Source organism: Ptychodera flava, chromosome 8 (assembly GCF_041260155.1).
Source record: "Ptychodera flava strain L36383 chromosome 8, AS_Pfla_20210202, whole genome shotgun sequence".
Classification (NCBI taxonomy): domain Eukaryota; kingdom Metazoa; phylum Hemichordata; class Enteropneusta; family Ptychoderidae; genus Ptychodera; species Ptychodera flava.
Genome location: NC_091935.1, coordinates 14,257,221 through 14,271,860, shown reverse-complemented (window position 1 = coordinate 14,271,860; position 14,640 = coordinate 14,257,221). Strand labels below are relative to the sequence as shown.

Genomic DNA, 14,640 nt, shown 5'->3' with positions numbered 1-14,640 from the left:
TGGGTCAGCTTACTATCAGGGTGTACATGCTTGAAGCATATATATGCATTTACCAGGGCAACATCAATCAGGTAACATGCCAGATATGTCCACCATCTGTGGTTCTTGCGCCCAGTGTGAAAGTACTTGCGCTTCTGGTTGGCTCGGTCGACGCCTCCCATGTACCGGCGATAATTATACAGCGACAGAGGCACTTGTCGCCGCTCGTCTCCCTCCCCCACTGGCACGCACTCCAAGGGTGGATAGACCGTATTCAAGATCAGCACCTGAGCGTTACTATCCTGATAAGCAGTGATGTTAAGACGAGAGTCCGTTCTGGTCGTGGCTTTCATATCCCCAACAGACAGAGGAAGGCGCTTCCTCTTACCCGGCGGAATTAATTGAGGGGGCATGGTGCGACGATTACGGCGGTTGAAACTCCCGACCATGTAGATCCCGGTCTCCATCAGCTCTCTAGCAGTAACGACCGTGCTAAACAGGCTATCACAGAATAGGCTGTGATTATATCCACAGAATGGCTGGACCAGCTCCATCGTAATTCTTTTCACCACACCTCGCTCCTGCCGTCTCCCATCAGTCCGATCCCGATATTTCACACCTAGGTACGGTGCAAAGTTAGCTATGTATGCAGTGGTGGAGTCGCACAGCTGCCATATCTTGAAACCGTCTCGATCAGGCTTATGCGGTAATCTCTGCTTAAATTTAGAACGGCCCTTAAATCGCACCATGCCCTCGTCGATGGAGATCTCTCTACCCATCTTATAATTATTTACGCACCGGTCAACTATGGGCTCCATCCATGGATTGATTTTATACAGGGGATCCTCCTGACACCGACGTCGGCGGCGTGCCTCATCAGGATCACGACGTGGATCGTTCTCTGGGTCTGCCAGATGAAAGTATCGCATAAGCTGCTGAAAGCGACTGCGGGTAATCACAGTAGAAATACCCTGGTTTCTCAGAAAGGGATCGCTAGACCAATAATCCTCCACTGATGATTTACGGTCGATACCCATACAGACTAAGACCCAATGAACGCCTGCACCTCTCGGTAGTCAGCGTTACGCCAGTATTTATCTATTTTCCTAGCGATATGTCGCTGGTGGAATTTGGCGTATTTATTAGTCTCGTCCTTGGCCAATCTGATCAGTGTAGCTGGAATAAACTTAAAAAAGTAATCGAGCTCACGGGCGTGGCTGGGCAAGGTGAAAGTCGGTCCTCTCTCATGGTCAAAATCGGTCTCCTCAAATATATTAGCATCGGTAGTCTCCGACATACGCCAGACAGGAGGTGTGTCGTCCTCCGCCAACACAGCAGCAACGTCATCATCGTCGTCAGAGCTTGCCTCACCTACGTACTGCCTGTCATAAAAGTCATCGTCCTCTGCCGCATCCTCGTCAACCTCCGAGTCGGACTCAGCGGTGATATCACCGTCGTCTGGGCGTCTGGGCCTGAACTCGCCCGTAGCGGCATCAAGGATCATATCTGGCTCAAAATCAGGTGGGCTATCCTGATAACGAACCCTCCGCACTATCTTTTTCGGCGGGGACATCGCAGCACACGAAACTATGGCAGGAGCGGGCTCGGCAGCCTCTGCTGATGACGAGGACTCAAGCTCTTTCGCACTGGGCACAGGAACCTCTCCTGACGCAGGATGAGGGCTCATAGTAGCAACAGGTGGTGTCTCTCCCGGAGCAGCCGGGGAGAACCAATGGCATCAGCCGTCTCATTACTCACTGTCTCACTAGCAGCAGCAGACGTAGTCTGTGCAGGTGAAGTATCTCCCACAAGAGCAGATGTAGTCTCTGCAGGTGAAGTAGTCTCTCCCGGAGCAGCCGGGTGAGAACCACTGGCAACCGGTGACCCGTCATCATCCTCATCGGCAGAACGATCGGTCTTACGTTTACGCTTACCACTGGGTTTTTCAGCCGGAGATGGCTTCGCCTTACGGGAGCGTTTCTTGCCCGACTTCTTAGAACGTTTACTAGGGACATCACAACGATCGCTACCACTACCGCCCGGAGACTCTGCATCTTTGAGCTTCAGTCGTCTGCTCGCCTTCAGAAAACTTTTGCGGTCCGTCAAGCTCATGTCTGGAACAGTGTCGACAGACTAGCAGGTCCCTCCCTTTTAAAGCCACAGGGAAACAAAGCCCTGGACATGATTGGACGCAGGGGTGTTAATATATGCATCCACCTGTTATTATAATGGACCTACGGCAATCAGTCCACCAACCGGCGCTGACATTCCTACCCGTCATGTAAATTGCCTGTCCGCACCATTTGATATGCTAATAATACTCATTTGCGATGCAAATCAATCGAGCACTTAGCATAACATAGTCAATGTCATTAGCATCTCAACTTGACATTCCGTCCAGCTGGGTACGTGGCATGCGCACCTGCCACCCAAGGACGTTGCCCCAAGCCCATGTTTAGTACGGGTGGGAAACCCGTATCTTTAACCTCATGTCCCTTCTAAGTACGCCTGCGCAGGGCGTATTGTCATCCAAGTCGGTGACAAGCCAACCCGACAGATTGCCCATTAAGCAGTAATGGACTGGCCGTCTCGTTCTTGTACGGCAACGAACAGTGCTTCAGCGGCTTGTTTAGGTCATAACCGTCGCCTGCCGAGCGGCTTACCCAACTAAGGCGGTCAAAGATGAAGGATGCCAAAATTGTCAACGGCTGTCTCGGCCTCGTCCGTTGGGCAAACATGGCTCCTTCAAATAACGTGGCCAGCACGTCTACGTCATCAGCGGTGATGACGACCCGTCATTGACGCCCGAGTGCGTAAAACTCGGAATATACCGACAGGTACCTCTACCTGAGTCGGTCATACTACGGTATAAACCAAACACAGGTCTGCCAACTCCCGTTAGACTCGGCCGTTAGCCGAACTTCACAGGGACAGCATAGGCGTAACAAGTCGGTGAACAACGGTTCACGCACCTAACCGCAGCCGCCAAGTCGGTGAACAATGGTATCAAATTTTGAGGCCATGTTCCTGAATGGCAAGGCTGAGGCGGTGTGTTTCGTTGCACGGCTTGAACGTCTAGAGCCAAGTGCAGCCGACAACGTCCGACATCTGAGTGGGTAGTCTTTTCGAGAAGGTAACAAGTCGGTTAAAAGCGGTGGTTACCCTTCACAAATGTCGCTCAAGTCCGTTCGGATCAGTTCCATGTCAGGGACTAATCAAGCCGAGTCCGTCAAATCCGTCCGCACTTCCCGTCAATCAGGACCAAGTCCGTGATTTTCGTCTCGCACCATTGGCAAAAAATTGCACCGCCAGCTGAGGCGGTCTTAGGCGGTTGCCTTCGAGAAAGCCGAGTCCGTCAAATCCGTCCGCACTTCCCGTCAATCAGGACCAAGTCCGTGATTTTCGTCTCGCACCATTGGCAAAAAATTGCACCGCCAGCTGAGGCGGTCTTAGGCGGTTGCCTTACAGATTAGCGTTGCCGAGACGGTCAATTTCGGCCGCAATCTATGTAGTGCCTCAGAGCCAAGTTACCCCAAACTCCGCTAGAATACGTCAACGTGCTAACCTGCCAAGTACGCTACTCGTCCCCCCAAAAAAAACCAGTCCCCCACCGGGGTGGGGGACTGGCTGGGTAGCTTCCGCACCTTTCCCTGTCCTTGGACTCTCTGTGAACCCATTTCGAGAGCAAACCCGTTCCTCGCCCAAAACCTGTCCTCGAACGACCCCTAGCGCGAGCAAGGGTTTGCTACACGTAGTTCCGTCGACTAGGCAGGAAAGGGGGTACCAAAAGTAGCCCGATTTCCACCGCCTTGGCAGGATAACGGCCGTGGCTGCTCAGATTCTAGCTACACCGAATTTCAAGCGGATTTTCACCGACTTGGCAGGAAAAGGGTTAAAAACATGTTTGGGACAAACTGTCATGGCATGCAAAAGCTACTGTTCATTCTGTTAATCAGGATGTGGGAAGATCACAGCATCACGGAAGTTTTGCAATCGTCACTGTGCCATGATGCTTGAAGGCCTGGTGTGAATGCTGAACATTCCAAGACAGAACTGGACGGTGCTGAAATAACCAGTGCAGGGTGTTTGTGATGTCTTTGTCAACTAATGCCTATCTCACAAGTTAGGTTAATTGAATGACGTGGTCTCACTTGAGGAGCAAAATCAGGTGGAAGATATTGTTTTGAAAAGATTGAATGACAAAAGACTGGAGCAAAAACTTTTGGTTCAGTAGGCGTCTTCTAGGTCCAGGTTTGATCCAATGTGTTCAGATACACAATATGGACCCGACCCAAATTTTTTGGCAATCCTTGACCCCCTTCTTGTCTGCTGCAATGTTCTTGCTAAAAGCTGGCAGCCGGCAAAAATAGCCGCCTAAGGAGTCTCAAAAACATGTGACCTGCCAGCTGGTTTCACAGATGTAAAGTACTAAGTCTCATATTTTCACTGAAGCCTTGTATAATTGGCTGTAAAATGTCTGAACTAATGGAAAAAAAAAATGAATTGAAACTTGTCAAAACACATCCGATAAAACCCAGACGTCGTGTAGGGTCTAGAAGATTGATGAAGTATCATTACTTTTTTACCAGATCCTTTGTACATTCTTTTCCCCACTTTTTATTTTTCCCTACTCTCCCACCTTTTCTTTTTGTCAAGCCTTCTCTGGCTGATTTTTTTGTTAACATATGTATTTAGGATCTGCTTGTCCCTTTGCTATGGAAGTTGATATGCTTATTCCTAAAGATGACCTTCCAAGTTCCAGTACCTGCTATGGACATTGAAGAAGTATTATAAAACATTCAATAATGAAAGTTGTTAGCATTCTTACAGTACAGTCCACGCAGAACCCGTCATGGTGCCGGGAACAATGCCCGCATAAAAAGTGCATTGTGCGCGCACGAAACGAGCATCATTGCCAGCAGTATGCGGCAGATAAAGTGCACTGTGCCGGCACTGTGCGGGCACGATTCGCGCATCGTCACTGTGCGGGCATTGTTGCAATGTGAGGCACATTAACACCTTGACCTTGAATGCATGGCTGAGTTGAACGCTGTTGCATGTGAATGTAAGTTGTAAGTTGTAAGAGTTTCATTCTTGTGGACAAAAATTGCAACAAGTGGACGTACAAGTGGGTACTGTTGTGCTGGGGTTTTGTCATCGGCTCAGCCGAACTTTGACCCATTGCTGATTGGGTGGGAGTTGCGACGTTTAGTGTCATTTAATAACACTAGAACGATTTTAGGCCGGGGGTAATGTGAAAACTCTTTACGTATACAATGCATGATCTGTTTCTGTGAAATTGTTTCTTCTGACTTGGTGCGCTGTGAAGATCGAGTTCGATCGAAAATTATCGAATTTCTCAAATAAAGATGACATCACTGGTCGTGAGACGTGGTGTTGAAGAAACTGACTGAGGCTGTGATGGTGACGATAGTACATGTAAGTTGTTGCCATAACCGTAACGCATCGTAGAAGACAAGTCAACACAACAATAAAAATTCTTGATCTGTTTTCTATTTTTCAAAATGTGTACTTTATAACAGGAAGACGATTTATCATGGCAGAAGTGAATGCCTGTGAACTTGAATCACTCTAGTCTATACGAGCTCATATTCTTTTTTTCAATTGTCAAAAAGACGATTTAGAACTAAAATGCTGAACTTCTGTGACAGTTTCACGGCTTTCTTCCTCTTTTTCATGCCTAATCGTAATCGTGACACTCATTTTCGGTTCACATTATCATGTTTATTATGCCATGCAATTAAATGCAAGGAAGTCAGAAATAACGTTTCGTTGCTTACTCCCTGTAGCGCGTCATACTTTCTCGATACAGTAATCACGGTCCCTCTATCACAATGATATTACTGGTATGACATGCAGGTGAGGTTGTTTAGTGTGACGCCTGGAAAGACCAAAATTCTACAAGACGCATACTCTTATATGGTTTGGTTTTTCCTTCGATGTACGGAACGATTGAACTGAGAAGCACAAAAGTCGCGATTGAGGTTCTGCTTCATAAACTGTCCTCGTAAATTTCAATGATTTCACAAGCCGAACGTCTCTATCAGCATATTTCTAGCCAACTATCACAATTAGTGGCACAAATAAAATGAATAATGTGAGTGGAGTAAATGACCATGTTCGTAAGTAATAACTTGAATTTTCTCCACAGACATGAAAACAAAATATTCGTTTTGGGCGACAGCGCTCGACTTTGTTTTCTTGCCGATCATGCCGATGTTTACAGAGGGTGAAAGGTTGCGCGACAGTACACGTTGGTCGAACCATTATCTAAGTTGCGATAGGAAAATCTCCATGAAGTTTTGATACGTTCCTCGGATATTCCGTACGAAAAATATTAAATGGACAACATGGTAGTCGATGTTGAGAAAGTCATGATCATCATACTGCCAACGCAATCATACAAACTACGGTGACGCCGCGTAATTTTTCATCGCCACCGGTGCTTCACGATAAAGTCCAACATTAAAATTTGTTTCCCTGGTCATTACGACCATCTGAAAAAAAAAACTACCGAAAAAATACGGCTTCTGCTTATATTTTACATATGAGCTAATACCCGATAAGGTCCAATATTCAAATTGTTCCCACTCCGAATGAAATCGGGGCCAAAAATCTTGAAAAATATCACGTCTTTTTTGTGATAATGTCAGACAATACCATGCCAAAAAAGTCCGATATTCAAAACTGTTCCAACCCAAACTTTTTAGTGACGAAAACTAAAACACTGTGCCAGTTTCTGATTGTATTTTCCGTTCGAGTCGACACCTGACGAACCGAATTTCAAATGTTTCCCGCCCCCAACTATTTGCTGCGGAAAAATACGTCTTTTTCATGTCGTGTTTTACGTTGATCAAATCAAACTCTGTAAAATACGCGCGGTGCAGTGTGTTCTAAATCGTACTCAGAACGTTATTAGTATATCACAGTGAAGTCTATTACGTCACCACAGGTCTTCAGTGTCGTTTTATTTTGTGACAGTCGTTCGGGGAAGACATTCCCTAGACATCGAATAAGTATACATTGAGGTACCAGAAGAACGAACTTTCCTGGTTACATTGTGAACAAAAGCTTGGGGCCGAAACGGGAAGAGTTGCCCGGGAAACACGTCAAATTTTGCTACACTGTCGTCCAGATGACCTTGAAGACTTGACGTGGGTTGCAATTGCCACCAAGAGCAGACATTGTCCTCGGCCTATTCAATAGCGTCTACGCACTAATCAGCATAATCAGGCGATGGGTCACAAAGGTCATCGAAGTATGCAAAATTTACAGTAAAGATTCGCGTCGGCATGATTGTTTAAATAATTGCGATCACATTGCTGGTGTATACTATCAAGTTCGGAAACACTTTTAAAGGAATAAATATAATTTTTTTACAAAAATAATCCCGTAATTTTTTGAAGAAATCATAAGTCCACGAACTTAACGTTTCGAATCTGCAACTGGGTTATTGTTTAGATGAACTCAACCACGCTGAAACAGGGGTACTCTTACCATCGGCGGCATTTTCCCCACTGCCAACTTCAGTCATAACTTCAGTGCAATGGGTAGTCGTAACGGAAGAACGATGTCGCTTCTCGCATCAACGTGTCAAAGAACGCGACATTTTAGTGTTGAAGTAAAGCAGACGTATCACTACTTGTAGAAACACTAACGTACTGGATGTTTTTTGAAGTATCAGCCTTGATCCACGGATATATCAGCACCAAAAAATTCTCTAACATTCCGAGGTTCGTGTTACAGTCGGTACGATTTAAAAATACTTGCGATTAAATCGTTGTTTGACGCAGTTTTAAATGTCGACAATGCATTTGACTATTCAAAAACTAAAAGAAAATAAAGTTAATGTGCCACATAACAAGTTGGCCTTTAAAGGCCACCAAATTTAAGAAGGAATTACGAGTAAAAGTTTGGAATAAATGAGACTCACACAAGGATTTCAAAGATAATGTTTTTATTTCCACCCCCTAAAAATTAAAAAATCTGAACCGGCGATTGTCTGAATATTACACCTGATTAAAACTGCAATAAAAAGTTTTGGTCGGGGCGCTAACGCGGAGATGTATGACACCAATTTTCACCATTCGGAGAACTTCTGGAAATGTATTGTTTATGACACATTCTCCACGGGTTATGCGATTTAATGAAGTAGGCCTACATGTTCGTCGTCTTTGAGTTTGCAGAATTGAATTACGTTGACAGTATATAGCCTTGATATGTATGGGAAAATGTATGGTGCGTTTTTACACCGACAATGACAACTTTTGAGGTATTTTTTGCTATTTCCATCATTTTATATGATTCGAATCTTTGGTTCAAAGTGAAAGTTCGGCATGTAAAATGTTTTATTGAACAAGACCGCATCGGTCAACAGTCAATGGTCTACACGTCGCATGGTCGCTATGGAAACCAGCAGTTTCCAAGAATAGCAGGCGAATTCCTCGAAGCATTATGCTCCCATGGGACTTTGTCGGACCACGGTCCCACAGAGGGCTTTCAATTCGACAAAATGGAATTATTCACGTTTTTTATCTGTCACTTCTGAACGTCAAATACATGTTGACCACGAAATTAGTTCAGTCAAGTCACTTCAATTTGTAAATTTTGGTACATTTACATTTCAATGTATGTTTGACTCGTCATGAAACAAAGGTCGCAGTTCTGGTCCAAGGACGTTCACGCAGGAGACACTATCGACTCAAGTCTACCCCGAAAATTTTGAACGTTTTTTAAAGCCGATAGACGCAAGTTGCTGTGAAGACCAGCAGCCCAAAACTGACAGAAAGAGTCTCAGATTTAATAGTATCGATATAACTTCAAAAAAATGTTATGCTTTTAACTTTCTACAACCTGTGGAGGGACGTACATCGTAATACAATACAGGACCTGTATAAATGTTTAGAACTTCTGTCGTCATATTTCCCGGTCGGATAAAGCCGCCTGCTTTAATTCACCGAAGCCTAGAATTGTATTTTACACGATGACTACAGAGGCAGATTCGGGCTTAGCGGTAGCCATATTTGCTTGGAAATGCCCAATCGGACAGGGCATGCAGTTTGCAGTCTGGATACTTTCGCGACTTATAGGTCATTTTGGAACTGGGTTTCTCGTTTCACATTCTGGCATCTCAGTGCCTGGTTTAGTCGTAGAGTGTACTACTGACCCTCTTTCAACACAGTGCATGCGTGATGGCTCAGATATTTTTGAAAACGGACATGCACCGGACAGACCACGGATGTATTTTTGTACATCCATGGACCACGGTCCCTCTACAAAACTCGGACTTGGCATCTCAGCAAAATGGTTCGCCGATTCGGCTACCTTCGAAACTTCAGTTCGATTTTTTTTGCGACAAACACGGCAGAATTAGCACGAAAAATCAGTAAGCCAATGAAAACACTTGCATTTTCCTACGACATCACCGCTGACTTTACTTCAGTATGATAGTGACTCGATATTGCTAACTGCAGTGTCTACTATAGACAGTCGGATCCAGAGCAAAGTCGTTCGTGTAATCGTAAAAAGTTCAGGACAAAAATACAAGCTGTTGATTTCAAAAACAAATTTTATTTCGATGCTAGTTGTTATTTCCTGGGCGCTCTCGTTTCCTTACCTGTGTAAAAAGGATGCGTTGTTTCAAATACAACAAATTGACCGGGCAACAATTCAAAACTTGTTATTCTTCACCCTCCCTAATATAAAATGGTTTACAATCTGGTGCTTCTATGTATCAGGTTTCGCAATCATGCTTTAGTTCATGTACGATGTCTACTCTACGGCAAATGACTGGACGAATTCATTCAGAAAATTCCCCTGCATATTGCATAACAGTGTGTGTGCCTGTGATATTACTGATACGTATCATGAACTTTATTTATTGTAAATGGCCACAATAATGTTCACTTGTTGCAATTTTTCACAAAGCACGTCCAACCACGGTCTACACGTCCGTGTTCCAACCTTAGACCACGATCCGTGAGAGGTCTAGTGTCGAGGTCCAGCAGAGTTTGAGGTAGATTTCTTCGGAGCTCTACGCATACTGTACGCATGTGATATTATCTTACTGTGACCTGTCTACGACTAAGATTTTTTTATGGATTTTAGAGTTGCCTTAGGCAGACAAAGAGTTTTGGAGCTGGTTTAGGACTCAAGATTATTCAGTTACTCCCAGCCGCCGCATTTTCAGTTAGGCAAGTGTAGCAATGTTGTCACCGACAACTACCTTTTTTGAGTTCAATACCCGCATTGTGCGGGCACATTTTGTTCAGTGCGGGCACAGTGCTCGTAAAGTGCTCGCACAGTGCTCGTAAAATGCTGGCACTTCACACCCAATTGTGCTGGCATAATGCGCTAAGAGTGCTGGCATTGTGCTCGCAAAATGCCAGCACAATGACAGGTTCTGCGTGGACTGTACTGTACATCCGCAAGTTACCATTTGCTATTGAACTGACTTCCCAATAAGGGATACATGTACAGATAAAGTATCGCTCAAAGCTTCGCTTTTTTAGCCTCATTATCGGTTCCGTATCGTTTCCGTATCATTTCCGCATCGCCCAACCCCCAATCCAACATCGCTCACTCGGTTGTTTCTTATCGTTACCACATCGTTTCCGTATCGTTTCCGTATCGTTTCACTAGCGCATCGCCTCATTCCCGCCCATAAAAGGTGTGTCCTTTCATTTTAAACTTGCATCTCGTCGAACAATAATAAGCACGATACACGAACGATTTATTTTTGCAATATTTGCGATTGCAAAAATCGCGATATTTTGACGTTGCAACCATGCATAATCGCTCACCATGCTCACTGCTAATTTAAACGACCTTTTGCCATGACCTCTACTCAACAGCTGAGCAGGCCTGCTGTGTCATGTTCTTTTCTCAACAACGATATTTAGAAATGCGGAGACATGGCACAGCGCATTTTTGTAAGATGTTAGAAGCAATGGTTTTGTTGAAAGTTCTGAAAAAAAATCAGAGCACATTTTCACTTGGGGTCAACACGAGGTCGCGGCCATGTCGATCGACTCAATTTCTGCTTGGCTGCACGGAACTCAAAGACATCGGATATGAGCATGAAAAATCAATGTCATTTCGTCAAAAGTCAGCGAAAATTGAGAATACAGACAAGATTTCATCTACGGTAGTTGAAGGTAAATGATCGGTTAATAATCATGAATTTGAACGTCTCGGACGATGTGGGTATGTGATATAGACTCAAGTGATCGGCGTGGCGTGACATATGTAGGCCTACTCAGATTTATACCGTATGCGCACGGTGCGATAGTTTGCCTAAAATTAATTTTATTTTTGATGGATAATTGGTTGCGGAGTGTAACTCTGTAGTTATGATTGCGTAGCAATTATTGACACACTTAGAAGTTCCCGCTATCAGACTGTTATCAATGTGTTGTGACTAAAGTCACGGACTTCCTTCTACGTCATAATTCATTCATGTCAATTGGGTTTAAAGGTCACTGTGTAAAACGTTAGGAGAATTCATAGCGGCATCACCGTACGTGTTAACCTAGTATATGAGACACTGCAGTTATTATTTAAGCAATTCTCCTTACTTTGTACGGCCGGGTTTTTCTTGTGCGCTTTCATGAAGCGGACGTACGTACATGTATTTACGCGTAAAAATACTAATTTCAGTCATAGAAAATGGTCATCCGCATACAGTACCGCAAATTTCTGGGTTCTAGTCAGCGAAAAGTTGTCCCACGTCATTTTTTGACACTTGTCTCATCGGGCAACCGGTACTGGTGTTTCAGTTACAGTTGCCCGAACGCGATTTTCACTGTCCCTGGCAGAGTGCTATCTTGTTACAAAAATGTTCGCAAATAAAACGGTATGCAAACTTCATATCAAATAAAAGCAATTTGCAAAAGTAGCGAATTATCATCACAATATGTTTCAACTTTGTTCCCATTTTTGTGTGTTGAAGCAACATTTCATGAATGGACAATGTCGGACACATGTATTTAATCTTTCATTTTGTATACCTTTACTCTAAAAAACATCGGCAATGCCAGGCGTGCGAAATTTCTGAAGACGGCAACTTTGCTGTTGCATTTTTGAGTGAATATGCCGTGGCCAATTGGGACCATGAAATTGACTTGATACGATGCAGCGGCGATGTTTAAGGCTGATACGATGCGGAAGCGATGCAAGGCTGATAGGAGGCGGTAATGAAACGATATAGAAAATAAACAAACTTAGGCGACAGCGATGTCGGAAACGATACGGAGGCGATCTAGCGGCGATGCGGAGGCGATCTAGCGGCGATGAGGAGGCGATCTGAGGCGAAGGTTTATGCCATACTTTATTTGTATAAGACTTGAAGGACTCTAAATTCAGTTTATGAAACTTGCTCTGTACATTGATGAGACAATTTTGTTGATAAGTGAAAGATAAGAAAGTGAAGTGAAGCCACTTATGCAACGCTGATATACCGTAGATATCTTAGTACGTGTTATCTAGCTACCCATCTTTCTTGTAAACGGCACTTGACCTCATCAGCCTTGTTTCAGGCCCCTGTCCAGGTTCATTATTCTAGGCCATTCAGACTGAAAGCCTTCTTCGTCACGCATCTCAAGCGTTGACTATGCCATAGGGACATTTTTATTTCTTAGGGACATTTGCCAATTCGCAAAATTTCAGTGCTCAACTTTCAGAACATCCCATACCGGGACCGTGCAGGGGCACTTGCCACCCACACACCATTCCGTAGCATTCCATGCTGGGGCCATATTGGCTATTAGTGCAAGATGCAAATATGCAGATTACATTAATGAGCATTGTTTCGGTATTAAAATTCTATGCTAATGACCCTTAATCAGTTTGGAATATTCATGTACCTCGGGTCTTGCATTGTATACATACAGGGGCACCTGTCCCTCAGATCACCAACTCCGGCCAGGCCCGCACATTGCTCTCGCATGCCCCTGAGCCTGGGTGTGCATCGCTGCCACATGCCACCGAGCAAGGGCCACTGCCTACTCCGCAATTTTCACCATTTTTTACCCTTCATGCCAGGGCCGTACTTGGGCACCTGTCCCCCAGATCCTAATTCCATGCTGCCCTTCTCTCGGGCTGTGAGTCCCACTTTTCATCTCCAGTGGAGCTAGACAACTCTGTCTGTTGAGCGTCACCAGTTCTATTGCACAGGCACCACCCATATTGCACCTCCTATGCTGGGGCTGTACAGGGGCGCCTGTCCCCTAGTACATAACTCACCCTCAGCTGTGCTGCCACCCTCGGGCTGTGAGTCCCATATTTCATCTCCAGCCAAGCGAGTCAACTTGGCTGTAATGTGTCACTAGTCCATTTTCTCCAGCAGAACGAGTCATCTTTGGCTGTTGCACGTCACCATCATCCATACCTCCTTTATAGACACCTCTCCCCTACACACTTTCATTGGGGTCTGTCCATCCAGTCTGCCTGTCTGTCCTCTGCTTGGCCGTCCATTATATGCACCCCCACTCAAGAAGTGGTTACCACCGGCCTGGTGGAACCACTTTCACTTTCGGCTTTCCAAAGGTCTGTAAACCTAAGTTTGCAACCCAAACCTTTGCCCAGAAGCAGACTGGGGGAGACCCCTTGCCCTATCCTTGAGTTGTTTTTGTTTATTTAGTTTGATGTACTTTTTACTTAGTTTTTAACTTTCTTAGTTTTTTCGACATTGTGCATATCTGTAGTTAGGTTATTACTGCTAGTTTAATTCCTTGTATTTTGTGATTTGCTCTGCTCTTTTTCTGTTGCATATAAAATTTCTTTTGACTCCATATCCTGTGTAGTCGCGTGCACCTACAAAAGTAGTGGTGATACAATGACAGGAGTCAAAGAAATCTAGTATTTATATTTCGGCTAGTTAAATATATACTTAATGACCTTTGGAATAAATCTGTGGTGAATATTGTTCATGTTGATCATAACACTTTCTGCAATATGTACTGAAACACATGAGCATTTAAAGTTCATATCTGGTTTGTCTGTTATTCACATTTCTTTCATCGATATGTTTTTGTTGGTTTGTGTGCTTGTTTATGTACTCATTGTTATTCAGCCTGACACCTTCTGCAGTGTCTGTGTCTAGAAAGCGTTGTTTATTTACTTCAAAAATTGAAGTCAAGATATTACATATAACAGGTAGAATATCATGCTCATGACTTTTTCTTTGTTACAGGTGGACGCGTTGGATATTACGTTTTTCAATCAAAAGCAGCCCCAAGTTTCACTGGATCTTTCTACATTGGTGGATACTCAGCTGGTACTGATGCCACTAATGTAGGCGCAAACTTCAATTATGGTAGAGTGCAAGATACAGCACAGGAAGTCAGCTGCCTGAAAATTATAGAGAAGAAAATACATATTCATATGCAAGGAGACTTTACTTGCCAGAATTATATGGTAGACCTGGTGTGTACTCTTGTGAAGCCGTTCCTGGAAGTGGAGAAAGAGAAACATTACAAACAGTATTGGTAGCTGATACAGGTATAGTATAAGAAACAAATTTCTATAGTAGATTTGTGTGCAAGTAAGGTTGACATATGTGGACTTTATTCTGTTATTAACATCATACCAGTAGGCTGACGTGTATATGTAACTGCTTTTGTTAAGATTGGGTCATGTCCG

The 14,640-nt window shown here is 44.3% G+C and overlaps 1 protein-coding gene across 2 annotated transcripts in view; it reads left to right on the top strand.

Moving 5' to 3' along the window:
- LOC139138556 (receptor-type tyrosine-protein phosphatase mu-like) overlaps positions 1-14,640 on the top strand; it is a 205,393-nt gene that overhangs the window by 23,374 nt on the left and 167,379 nt on the right. For both annotated transcript variants that reach the window (XM_070706982.1, XM_070706983.1), the window contains exon 2: positions 14,192-14,499. The gene's annotated coding sequence lies outside the window, so the exon portion shown is untranslated. The remainder of the gene's footprint in view (positions 1-14,191; positions 14,500-14,640) is intronic.